At 40.7% G+C, this 13,205-nt stretch overlaps 1 long non-coding RNA gene across 6 annotated transcripts; it reads left to right on the top strand.

The window, feature by feature from the left end:
- The first annotated feature begins 1,115 nt into the window (after positions 1-1,115).
- Positions 1,116-3,007, top strand: LOC109201452 (uncharacterized). 6 transcript variants are annotated; one of them, XR_003216868.1, is made up of 5 exons: positions 1,116-1,284; positions 1,421-1,542; positions 2,001-2,190; positions 2,296-2,396; positions 2,557-3,007. It is a non-coding gene; the product is annotated as an uncharacterized LOC109201452 (long non-coding RNA). The 6 variants fall into 6 exon arrangements; XR_003216867.1 differs by having other exon boundaries at positions 1,418-1,542; positions 2,006-2,190; positions 2,557-3,006; XR_002061493.2 differs by having other exon boundaries at positions 1,418-1,542; positions 2,557-3,005.
- The last annotated feature ends 10,198 nt before the right edge of the window (positions 3,008-13,205 follow it).

The raw sequence follows: 13,205 nt of genomic DNA, 5'->3' as shown, positions 1-13,205 counted from the left end.
TGGGAGCACGACTTCTGTGGCAGAGCTGACATGACTGTGAACTTAGATGTTTGATGTGTGTTGGCTCTCCTGCGCGCAGTAATAAATAGCTTGATCACAGCAGATTTTATTTACAAAATTCCACGATACCCCCCCCCACCCTCCCACTGTGAACCTGAATTGAATATTCAGAAGAAAATGAATGGATAGACTGACATTTGTTTAAATACTTCTAGAAATCTGAGCTGTTGGTGTGTCCTTGGATTGTGTGGTAATAATATTAGAGCTGGCAATCTTTCCTACTGAATCTCTACTCTGAGTCATGTTACCTGAGATTAATACTATGTTTACCTGACAGCCTGGACAAATGTGCTGTGTGAAGGATGTAAATCAAATCAGATCTTAACTGCTTACATTTAAGGAGCCTGGTCATATTTAATTGTAATATGAACCAATGATTTTCTGATTGCTGATTCTAAGAGAGTCTTTGTGGAAATCCTGTTTGGCTTTTTGTCATTTTAATTCTCTTTTCTGTTTTCCAGAACAGTTCTTCACAGTCGCTGTCCACATGGGTCAGTGGGACCAAGCAGCACTCTGCTAATGTGGGACTCTGACCAGCAACATCCAGCAAGACCCAGGCAGCGTTTTCTATCTCCCAGCTGGAGTTTGTTTGTCTGTGACTGGAGAGTCAGATTTTTGTTGAGGCTGGAGGAACAGCCTCACACTTGCAGAGGTAAGTCAGTTTGCAGAGATCCCTCCCACCCTGGCTTTTATGTGGCAGATTTCTTATCTGAAACAGTAACATTTCAGTGACTGCTGCTTATACCACAGGTTAATACATGCTACTGATCCCTGATGGGAGAATCATCACCTCTGCCAACAAAGAAGCCTGGTGGATGTTTGTTTGCAGTCTGATGATGGGACATCATGCTCTGCATCTTCAAAGTTTGTCTCTTGATTATTATTGATACACAGTAATGTGAAGCATGCTCATATCTAGTATAACTGGACCAACCTGGTGCTCTTCATTTATGGAGGCTGTTGAGTCTGAATGTTGGATGTTGTGTATCTCATGTCCTCTGGGCTTTGTTGTCCTCAGTCTTTTTGCAGGATCAGAAAACAAAACCAGGAGACCTGTAAATGTTTCTTCTCCAATTGGATGATGATAAGACTGTGACACGGGATGCCACCTTTAGTCTTGTGATGAAGCAAAGCTCAGGAAGAAGTGTGATTAAATGGTACCCACATGTGTGCTGCTGAGAAGGATGTACAGGGGCACCTGCAGCCAAATCCAAGCCTCCTCAGGTTAGTTGTAGTTGCAGAATGCTTTAGGACTGAGACAGCTGAGGCATCAAATGTTTGATTAAAGCGATGAAAAACAGAAGTTTCGAAAAAGAGAAGTTTCTTCCCTGTAATTATCACTTTTTAAAATCTGTAGCAGCTTCAGGTCTGTCAGCGTGCTGAGGTCACAGAAACAAGAAAAGCAGCTTCAGACTTCAGAGTGTTGTTTACAGTTTTCTGTCATCATGATCTCCCCTGAAGTTTATCACTATTATACAAGCAGTAAGTCCACAGTACTGTAATGATGATTCTGACTTTGGTCACGGTTGCATAATATTTTAATAATATACAATTATTTTTTGTAATTCATATTTTTTCTGTTAATCAAAAATTTACTTTGTGAAATTTGTATTTGAGAATGAAGAATGTGACAATATATATTTGTTCAATATTTAATTTATTCAGATGCAATTGTTAAATCAAAAATAAATAAAAATATATTCTAATTTAGCAAACTAATTTATCAAAAATATATATACATATATCTGTATTAGTTTTTATACATTAATTTGACACCTGTATTGAAAATACCATATTGTATTCATACAGAATCAGTTTGGTATCATTGTTTGTCTGATTGCTGAAACTAAGAGCTAGTTTTGATCTAAAGTATCCAAAGTTGAGCTCTAATGTTTCTTCATCCTTGTGTGTGTGATATGTGATTTCCTACATGCTGACAGAGCAGAGCAGCAGTTTGTGCTCACAGATGGTGACGGTGTGGAGAGACGGTGGTGTTTCCTCAGAAGAACTAGCAGAGTCACAAAGGACATGAGTCCATCTCACCACCTTGACTTGTTGATCAGTGGATACACTTGTCTCCCCTTTAAAGGAGACACTCTTAGAGAGAGACGATCCGAGTCATCCTTAAATGTTAGTGCTTTCAAATACACAAACATTTTTAAAGGACAAAATCGAACATCCCACTTTGACTGTAACACAAAATAAATCTTTGCATGTGTGTTTTCAAACTCTCAGATGGGCAGGATATCACTATTGGACTGTCTAACCTGCCGGAGCAGCACTGAATGACCACCACACATGATCAGTTCCTGCAACATTCAGCAGCTCTGCTTTTGGTAAGTAGAGTTACCATAACTACAGTAGTTATCTAACTACAGTAACTCTAAACACATGCCATCCATTTCTAACAGCCTGGTTACTTCCTGTCAGTTATTTTAGAAACCATGTGGTCACCTGACCTAACACTGTTTCTTCTTCTTCCCCTTAATGTTGAAGTGTCAAATGTCCAACAGCTGGAGAGGAAACCCTGAGACCATGAACGCCACTTCGCTGAAGTCTTCTTCTTCTTCTTCTCCTTCTTCTTCTTCTTGCCATCAGAATGGAAGCAGACAGAGCACGAGCTGCTTTGATCTACTGAAAGGAAAAAGCAGAACATCTGAGCTGAAACCATTAAGATAGAAACAATCGTTCAATGCAGTCTCTCACGTAGCTTAGCCTGTTACAACTGTTGATACAAGCTCAGTACAGTTAACACAGTGTCGGGGAACTCCAGTGTGGGAACTAGTGGCTTTAGGTTTGGACAGCGATGGAGAGCAGGTGTGCCGAGAATGGCCTAGCCCGGAGGGCGTGGCTATCCGCACATTCCACAGACACGGACCACGGACCATGACAGATAGACTGCAGGTCATAACTTCTTACCTGAAGTTCAGTTCACCTGACGCTCCGACCGGCGGCCGCCTTGGGTCTCTCCTCCTCCTGCCTCCCCTTCCCTCATCCACCTGCTGGCCTCCACCACTTGTTATTTTTACTGAATCTGTGGAAGCTACGCCATAGCCACCACCAAACAACTGAGTTATTTTTACACACCGACCAGCGTCTGGCCAGTCCACCACCAAAAAAATAAATAAATAAAAAATCATCGGGCCACCGAGCAAATGCCTGGCATGCCCGATGGCCAGTCCAGCTATGGTCGTGCGTGCCATCAGTTAACCCTTCGCGTGCCAACGGTGGCACGCGTGCCTAGGGTTGCCGACCCCTGGCCTATGAGTACTTTTCACACAACATTGGGGAATGGATGCATTCATGGTGGTTTTAGTTTATATCTGATCATTACTGAGACAAATTAAATCTGTGAAACTAAATCTGTCAGCTCTGTTGTCAGTCAGTTCCTCCTGTATTAGATCAGATTTAACACCCAGGAAGTGGGACTTTGAGCTAACTGCTAGCGTTAGAAGCTTAACAGGAGATTTAATGTTCATCATATTCACCATCTTCTCACTATGATAAGATCTGGTGATTTGCATGATGGTGAAGGGAATCTTGTGAGTTTTAAAGGTTTTGTATTTGTTGCTTTAAGAAAGTCAGTATAATCCTGGAGCTGTCACTATGAGACGTATGAAGAGACGTATGGAAAAGTCTAGAGATCCTTAAATGAGTGTTCCCAGCCTCTGAAACTGTCCTTTAATAAAATGAATCTCTCTTTTTTTGTGAATATTTTTAAAGTTCTGCATGTAAAACCACAGTAGCTACTTCCTGTTTACCCCAATTAGTCTGAAGCTGGTGAGAATTGTCTCTGCTGTGCGCTCTGGTTTAGCCAATAGCAGTGATCATGCAGTGAGAAGCTGCTTGCTTTGTGCTTTGTGGTGAAGTGCATCAGTCTGCATCAGAGCTGGACTGGCCATCGGGCATACCGGGCATTTGCCTGGTGGGCCGCTGGCGATTTTTTGTTTTTATGGGCTGATGGATTTTTTTTTTTTTTTTTTTTTTTTTTGGGAAGGGTATATATAATGAAAGGTGTTGGATTGGCCAATTGGTCATGATCGACTCTGGGCTGGACCAATTACAGCCGAGGAGGCCGGATGCACCCTCCCCCTTGTTTAGCAATCTTATAGACGAACTAAAGAAAATGGAGAACAAAAAAAGGAAAGGAGGTGTTTATGAAAATATCACTAAATCTGTCATTTATTAATTTTAATATTAATTAATGATCATGTCTCACCTCTAGTGTTCTTGGTCTTAATTTATGGTTTTTCCTATAGCGATTGACAGATCACATGACTTTTGCGCATTGCATGCCGGGAACTCGAGGCAAAACAATCCAAGTACCGCATCAAATGCAAGCATTTGCAGCACCGCAAAACGTTCATTCTCCGGTTCCAATACCTTCTTGGTTTTTCTTTGCCGCACAAAAAAGGAATGTACAAAACTAAGGAGAACAATGCCGGACCGTACAAAGACAGACTCGACGAAAAGGCAAAGAAAAGATACGAGGAAAAAATCAAAGGAGTGAGAGGGTCAGACCCTTACGAGCACACAGAGTGGACAAAAGACGTTAGCGTGCAGCCCAACTTTCACCACGCTCAGATTTATAATTATACGATTCTTGGAGTGAGTGCATACACTCATGAAGTTTTTAGTAACTTCAGGTCACTGCAAGAAGCCCAGGTACAGTTTACCGACGGATGGGTACAGGACCTTGAAATGCACCGTGTAGAACGAAAGACCATCGTACAAACAAAGGTAAGTTTACCAGTCTCACAAATCGTCGTCATAAATACACAATCGTTAACCGTTTATTAATATAACCTTTGAGCTCAACGGTAATTAATTAGTAGTGGAAATAATTTCTGGTACATTACAGAAATGTAGCAGTGACAATAATATTGTATGTTGTAATCGCACTGGACAATTAGTGATACAAAACAACTGTTTTATCCTGTGAATAAAAGTATATGTTTTTGTCAATGTACCGTGGTAATAACAGAAGCGAAACACAATATAGGGCTTTGGAGCGTGATGTCACAGGGGTGGGCGTGGAAAGGATTTTGGCCCGATCCGCCATTTTCGGGGTCTAGCGCAAGTGAAAAGGGAGCGAAGGCTAACACAACAGCCATGGTTCGTATTTGCTGTGTGGTCGGCTGCAATGTTCGATCACACGACCGGCAAGAGAATAAGCTTGAAAAGGGTTTATCTTTTTATTCTTTCCCAACCTGGAAGCAACATGAGGCAGCTCGTGTATCGATGTTACCAAACGAAGGCGTCTAGCCTGGATAGCAGCTGTGAGACGAGCTGATATCCAGTTCTCTTCCATCTCCAAATATCTGTTGGTGCTCCAGACATTTTCATTCCGGTAAGTTATAAATATGTTCGTATCACTCTTTATAGCCTATTAGTTTTATTTTCGATGCGCTTTGAGGTCATAGCAAATTAGAACAAACATCCTACTGACTGATTTTGCAGAACTACCTTCTCTTTATAGAGTTGCTAATTATTTGGCATTATTGCAGCAAACCAGCCTATGAAATGGATGAAACATCGTGACTGGGTTCCAGCGCTACACAAGGGACCTGCTTCAAACATACCACCATGCCAATCAGATTACTTCTTCCATGTGAGGGCGAAGAGGTGACCCTTCTGGATAAGATGGTGAAGGTTTGTTGCGTTTGTTGAACAGTGTTATAGTAAAACCAGGGAAAATGAAACTTGCTCCTGTTAAATATTCTTAAGTCTTTTGCTGTATAAATAGTGGGGTTTTTTTTCAAAAGATACAGTAAATAATGTTAGTAGTGGGTGATATCATGTAAACACTGTCATGATTTTATGTAAACATTTTGTCTTTTATAAACTATAAATGACATGGATTCTACATTGTAACTGATGTGATGTTCTATAAAGTGGTTTTAATAATAAAAAAGAGGCAAAAATTAGTTTGTTTCTTTATTCAATTTTTGAACAGTGGTACTCAGTACATATTCAGTAAATGCAAATTATTTACATGGCAGTGCACTTCAGGCATAAATCTAGACCCCTATATAAAACATTATGGCATTATAGCAGTGACAACTCCTCCACAGTAGCAGGTGGGATTTTTCTTTTTTCAGGACGGCTCCTTTTACCTTTTAATACGGATGGTCTGTTTATGTTTTGATCAAGAGCCTTTTTTTGGGCAGCTGAAGAGGAGAAGTCTATCTTATGGCCAACCTCTGGCTGTATCTTGGTCACATTACCCAGCAAAACCCAGTATGAAGGTTCATCTGTAACAGTCCTCGTGCCACAAATCCGCACTGTTGCTTCTAGATTAAACAGAAGAGCAGGGACATGGGTGCAGGTCTCCACGACTCCGGTCATACAGGTGCAGTGGGCGGCTTCAACCTTCCCTGTGATGCTCACAGTGACCCATGGCTGCAATGCTGGTTCATTCAGCCTTTGAGAGTGCAGCACCTGAAACACACACAGACAAAGTTCATTTAAAGACAAGAACTATGAGCCAAGGCCGACATAAATGTGTTTTATCTACTTTATCATAAATGTAACAAAGTGTTTAGAAAGTGTTAAGGGTTCAGAATTGAGGAGGAATCCAAAATAATGACCACTGATCCGGCCTGGTGCAATTAGACGAAGATTTTAATGCACACATGTGGAGTCCAACACTTGTGCAGATTCAGTGTTGAACTGCCTTACAATAGTCAGAACAAAGACTTTATAGGGTTGGGGGTGATACTGCTCCCCCCCCTTCTGTTGCCAGGCAGACTCAATACAGCATACGTCAATCCAAAACCACAACTATTCTGTTGACAACTTTTAACATAGTTTAAAAAAGAACATTGTCTTCGGCTCGAACCCAGGTGCTTCCCCCAGCTCATCTTCGCTGCCGCTTATCTCTGGGACATCTGGTGTACTTTGAGGGGTCTGATAAAATGCTTTTGCCATTATGTAATCTGTAATTTCCACATAGTATGCTGATCACTGTGATTTTCAATGATTAAACTGTAGTAGAGACGAGCAAACAGACTGGCAGATCTGAGAAGGAAAACCTGTGTTATGAGAATGATTTTAACCTTTTATACATGATTGCATTTGAGCTTATTAAAGAGCTGTGGCTCCTGGTCAAGTGAAGGTCAGAAACTCTTGGCGGGCGTTATGATCTGCCAATACACGGTGAGGAGGACAGGAGCTCTGAAAGGAATTGCAACACACCTGCTTACATGACATACGCCTGGAGTTATTTTTATCTTTTATTACTTATATTCTTTAGAGCTAAGATTTAAGTTTGTATCATTTATCACTTATATCCTTTGAAGTAAGTTTTAAGTTTCATTTAGGTTCATTTTAAGTAAGTTTCCTTCATGGTTTGAGTATCATCATTTGAGTGTGACATTTAGCCTAGAAATCACACAGAGTTCAGCTGTGTATGTGCACAGGCCTTATGTCTGGCTAAGACGAGAGGCGTGAGGTGAGCTGGGGTGCAGACGAGGTCATGACACATACATAGCCTACACAGCAGGCACCCACATACACACACACTCACACACACACATACACACCATAATAGATCTATTTTGGTAGGTAAGAAGTGAAGATGTGTTTTTGCTGCAATTGCAAATTGTGCCGGCATATTGTCAGATGCTTACAGGAAGTGCACCTGATGTTCGGGGAGATAAGGAGGCGCTCATGATGCGACACCGGGATGGGGATGAGACGTAATGTTCTTTAAAACTATGTTAAAGTTAGCAGGAACATTCTGTGGTTTAGGTTGACATATGTCTGTTTTTGCAAAAGAGGGGGCTTTGTTGTCTTACCCCTATAAAACCTTTGTCTAATTATTGTAAGTTCAGTTCAATCGCTGACGTTGCCCAGCGTTGAGCTCCACGCGTGTAAAAAATAAATCTTCGCTTTGATCACATCTTCTGGACCAGAGTTGTTATTTGCTTGAGAGCCCTCCGTACTCCTTTTCTCCAACTTTTGAACCTTAACAACTTCCTGGAACAGACTAACACGTACGCATCCCAACTTTGCAGTTATAGCAAAACATGATTAAACTCTTACCTATATAAATGAGTCTAACTAATATGTGTGTGTGTGTGTATCTGGGTGTATGTGTGTGTCAGCTTCTGCTGCCCTTTATTTCACCCTTCACTTCATCAGCTAAACCTTGTAACCTTTACACCAGACAGAAGGCCACCCCGTGCACAACTGAAACTATGTGTGTGTATGTGTGTATGTCTGTACATGTGTGATCCTCACGCTGCACCTTAATTGACCTCAGCTTAAGTAACCAGGCTAAGGCCATCCTGTGTGTGCCGATCTTGACTTATATGTAAAATGTATAAAACAAATGTTTCAATCTAATACAACTACTTAAAGCTTAATCAGAGATATTAATGCATAATAAAACACCTGCTCTTAACTTGCACTTAGACTCTGCTTTCAGTTTCACTTTTGCAAAGCCTGCCGTTTCCTGTCTCCGTTGGGCACAGAGTATATTTCCTGTCCCTGCAGTCTGCACAGAAACATTTAAGATTATAGGAGCATTGAAAAGCATTTAGAATTATAGATTCAACTCAACAGTTTAAAGTGGTTCTTCTTGGACCTGTAATAAAAGCTTAATTGGGTGCCAATATGTTTAAACATCTAAATGCAATATCAATATTAATAATTAATGGAATAGTAATAATGATCATAAAAATAGCAGCAAATAATAGCAGCATAACACTTTACTCCTCCTGACAAAAGTTAGCACATACATGTAATTTTTCATTTCTTTATGTGTCTGATAAGAGATTTTTTAGGATTTTGGGATTTTTATTATGTTATGCTTAATAGTACGTTTTATTATCTAAATGTGTTTGCTCTTTTCAGTATTCAGCTTAAACTCTGCAACTCTGTGCAGACTCCTAAATGGGGAAGTTACACAGGAAGCCTGCAGTTCTATTTTCTCTCTTCCTGTATGTGCTCTCTGAATAAAGACTCTTTCTTTTTACTGCAGGGGCGCGAGTCTCCCTGAGTCTCGACCGTGTACACGTTAAACCTGTCTGAGCGTTTTTATTCTGACCTGGGTTGCAATACAGGAAAACTCCTGACATTTCTTGGTCCTTCGAGCCGGATGGGACACAGCACTTTTGTGTGACCCCACAGGAAAACCTCATCGAGCCCTGACGTCGTGAGAAGCCCGCGCTGAAGTCTGTCGACAGCTCCTGTCCAGGTACAGGATAAAGTCCAGAGACGTGAATTCGGGTTCTGGCCGGCGTTCTTATAAGTGGTCCACGGCAGTGGGGGTCGATGAGGTAGACCTGAGAGACCGGCAGCAACCAGGTGAATATTAACACTCTGAGACACCTCGCGTAAAATAAAATAGAGCTCGTCTGGGACTGGTAGCTCCCCCATAGTGGGTAAAGTAGGCTCGCCCAGAGGGGCTGGTAGCGTTTTAAAATAAAGATAGAGCTCGTCAGGGACTGGTAGCTCCCCCGTAGTGGGTAAAGGTAGCGCGCGTGAGTAGACACACGGTGTCCGTGTTTTGTTTTTGTATTGTTTTATTTTTGTTGGTGGAATAAGTTGATTTTACAGCACAATAAGGAGGCTGAACTATTCCACTATTTTGTTTGCTGTTGGCCACCCAAGTACTGGTGAAAAGAGAGAAACAGGTCGTGTTGACACCGCTTTCAAGAATAGCTTGAAAGTAGAAGGCCGTGTCAACTACCTCTCTCGATTCTCGTGCCAGAGAAGGTGCCGCAGTTGTGTAGTTGTAAATTATTAAAAATAAGAGGATTAAAATGGGTAACTCACTGCTGATGAGCAGTGGTTAGAAAAGAAATGTCCAGGTGCCGGACAAATTAGTGCATATAGATGGAGAAATCCAAAGAAAACCTAAATGTCCCTCGTGGGAGGGAAAATGCATTGACTAAATTATAAGAAACCTTCCAAGCAGAAATAAATACTGAAAAGGAAGCTAAAAAGAAAACAAAGAGTACACAAGAGCTGTAATGTTTTAAAGCATGGAAAGAGGAATGAAGTGGAATAAACAAAAGGTTAAATAAATTAGGGCTTATCTACTGTATTCAAACTGATAACAGTAACTGGTAAAAAAACTGGTACTAACAAATGAAACAAAATTGGGAAGACAACCAAGCTGAACGAATAGAATAAATGAAAGCAGATAATTCACATGAAAATATATCAAATAAAAAGAGAGATGCATAAGGTATATTAAGGCTGTGTCATTGTTCAGCCAAGGAAAAGCAAATGTCTCCAGCTTGGGAAGGTGTGAAGCTGCAGATTCGCACAGACCCGTGATGGATACATAATAAAATATAAACTAATATACTATTGTATATTAGTAGTAAAGTAGTGTATTGTGATATACTATTGCTGTTATAAAAAAGGAAAAACAATACAATGATAACATTAATAATGACATACTATTAATAAGAAGAGGCACCTCAGTCAGTTATGATATGAGGTGAATGATTGTTAAAAGTAGTCTGATTCAAGCTTAAGGTTTGCTCAAACTCAGTACAATGATATAGGAGATGAAGAAAATAAGGAAATAACTACACTAATCAGGTGCATAGAGACACTTGACCTGCTTGTAAACCTGTCATCTTAGATGAGACTTCGTTAGGATGAAGAGCAAACCTATACTAACAACTAATGAGAAGCTGAATTAAATATGTGGACACTACCAAGCTAATGAGGAGCGGTGACGCGCATGGAGATGCTGGTTTTGCTCACTACAATTGTAGTTAGAGTTTGAATTCATTACTGTGGATGTACAGTGAGTGACCTCTATATATCTTGAAAAGCATGTCTGAAATACTCGTATGAAAGCATATTTTGAGTGATTCTAACTGTGTGAATGCTGTGAGTAGTAGGTTTTGAGTGATTTGTACAAAAATAATAAAACATAAGTAATAATAACACTACAAAGGTTCATAGTAGAGTGTGTGAACAAGTGGAAGTTTGAGTGTGTGTGATGATACCTGATGTCTGAAAGGGCTCTATTCAGGAGTGTGAGCGTGACATAAAGGTGTTGGTTTTAGATCAAGTTTTAGCAGAATTAAAGAGGGTTTATAGACTATGAATACAAAGAGAAACAAAAGAGTTCGATTAGTCTGCAGAAACAGGAAATATGTGTGCCTGTGGTGTGTCAAGACAGCTCACAGAGAGAAACAGAACTCTATGAATAGAATGAATAGACAACACATACTCAAATTGTTATATGTGAAATTATTTTTGGAAAGGGTCAGAAGAGATAATTTGAACTTAGAACTCAGTGATATGATGCATGAATTAAACCTTATGGCAATAAACACTTGCAATGAAGAAAGCAGCTTACACTCAATTAATATGAACGCAAAGCCTTAGGCCATAGGCACTTTGTTTTATTTTTGTTTGTTTGCTTAGTGAGTTTGGAAAACAAATTTGTGATCATATTTGTGATCACAGTGACACATAATGATTTGGGCATATGATTTGCTGATGCCTAGTTTTAGAGCTGTGAGCTATGAACTGTAAGCAATGCAAGGTTTTTCCTACCTCAGAAGTTCAACACATGCCAGACAACTTTCCTATGTAGGCATCTTGCTTATACTGTCACACATCAGAATTGCTGTATGCTGTATCACGCGCTGACCTTCACAGCACCCCACAGGCTGGTGTCGTTGATATCTTTGTAGACAGTTCAGCGTCCAAAAGTAGCCTTGGGCGGAACTGTGTACGTTATGCGGTAACCACAGTAGACACAATTTTAGAAGCAAAAGCACTAACTTCCTCACACTCTGCACAGAGTGCAGAACTCACAGCTGTCATACATGCCTAACCCAACTGCAACATGGAAATCTTTTGAAGGCACTGTTGGAAGTGTTTATATTGCCAAAACAGTTCAGAGGTCACTGAAGGCAATAACAGACCAAAGCCGCAAAAGCAGCAGCACAACAAACTGTAGACACATTAATGTCTGACTCCTCAATGCAAATACCACTTGATGTGCTTATAAACGAACAGAAAGCCGCACCAACTAGAGAACAAAAGAGGTGGTTAAAAGGTGGAGCACAGCCAGAAAATGATTTGATGACCTGTAATAGCAAACCAATACTACCAAAGTCCCTACACATATCAGCAGCATTATTGTCAACAGGAGGGGGGGTAGGAGTGGTAGATAATATTTCGGAAATTTGTTGGAACATGCATGATTTGCCAAAAACATAATGCGCATAATGCACACCACCTCATCCTTTTCATACAATCCACATGAGTTTTATTGAGCTAAATGAATGCCAAGGCTCAAAATACGCTCTAGTGATCATAGACGTGATCTCAAAATGGCCAGAAATCTGTCCAGTAAAAAAGCAGATGCCAGTAGCAAAATGTTTGTGCAACCATTTTATTTCAATATATGGCATCCCCACTCTGATAAGATCAGACAATGGGACACATATTGTTAATGAAGTAATCAGTAAGGTCTCTGAAGCACTAGGAAATAAAACAGAGACTGAGAAAATGCATGGAAGAAACAGGGAGACCATGGCCTGAGTGTATAGGCCTGGTAAAAATGTGGTTGAGACTGACACAAAGTTCTCAGAAACTCACAACTTGAAATTACTTGAAAATAAAGAGATTGTTCTAAACAACTCTCCAGTATCTTGCAGGTTGAAACCAGGTGATTGGATCCTGATCAAAGTGCTCCAAAGGAAAAATTGGAGTTCACCAAGGTGGGAAGGTCCTTATCAAGTGCTACTCACCACACCTACTGCCTGCAAAATAGCAGAAAGACCGTCCTGGATCCATCAAAGCCACTGCAAAAAAGTGAGTGACAACCTAAACGTTTAGATGCCGACACCCCTAACTCCTGTATGGTGATCTATTGGTGGAGGGAGGGCTGATCGGGTACACCCCGCCTTCTTCTTCTTGCCAGTAGTCTACTCATCAGAGGTCACAGGTGTGTCTGGTCATCATGAAGACACTCGTCCTCCTAGTGGCTAATGTTGCACTCCTGGTGAGTTTCTTAACACTCACCCGAAAGAAAGAAGATGAACAACGCATGGTATCGATATATACATGACAGCACACCCAGAAAAGACTGCTATGTTTGCTCCTATATGCCCCCAACGACACAATACGCCACCTTGTATGCGAAGGGAATGGACATA

Source organism: Oreochromis niloticus, linkage group LG3 (assembly GCF_001858045.2).
Source record: "Oreochromis niloticus isolate F11D_XX linkage group LG3, O_niloticus_UMD_NMBU, whole genome shotgun sequence".
Classification (NCBI taxonomy): domain Eukaryota; kingdom Metazoa; phylum Chordata; class Actinopteri; order Cichliformes; family Cichlidae; genus Oreochromis; species Oreochromis niloticus.
Note: the sequence above shows the minus strand (reverse complement) of the source record. Positions and strands in the feature narration are given on the sequence as shown.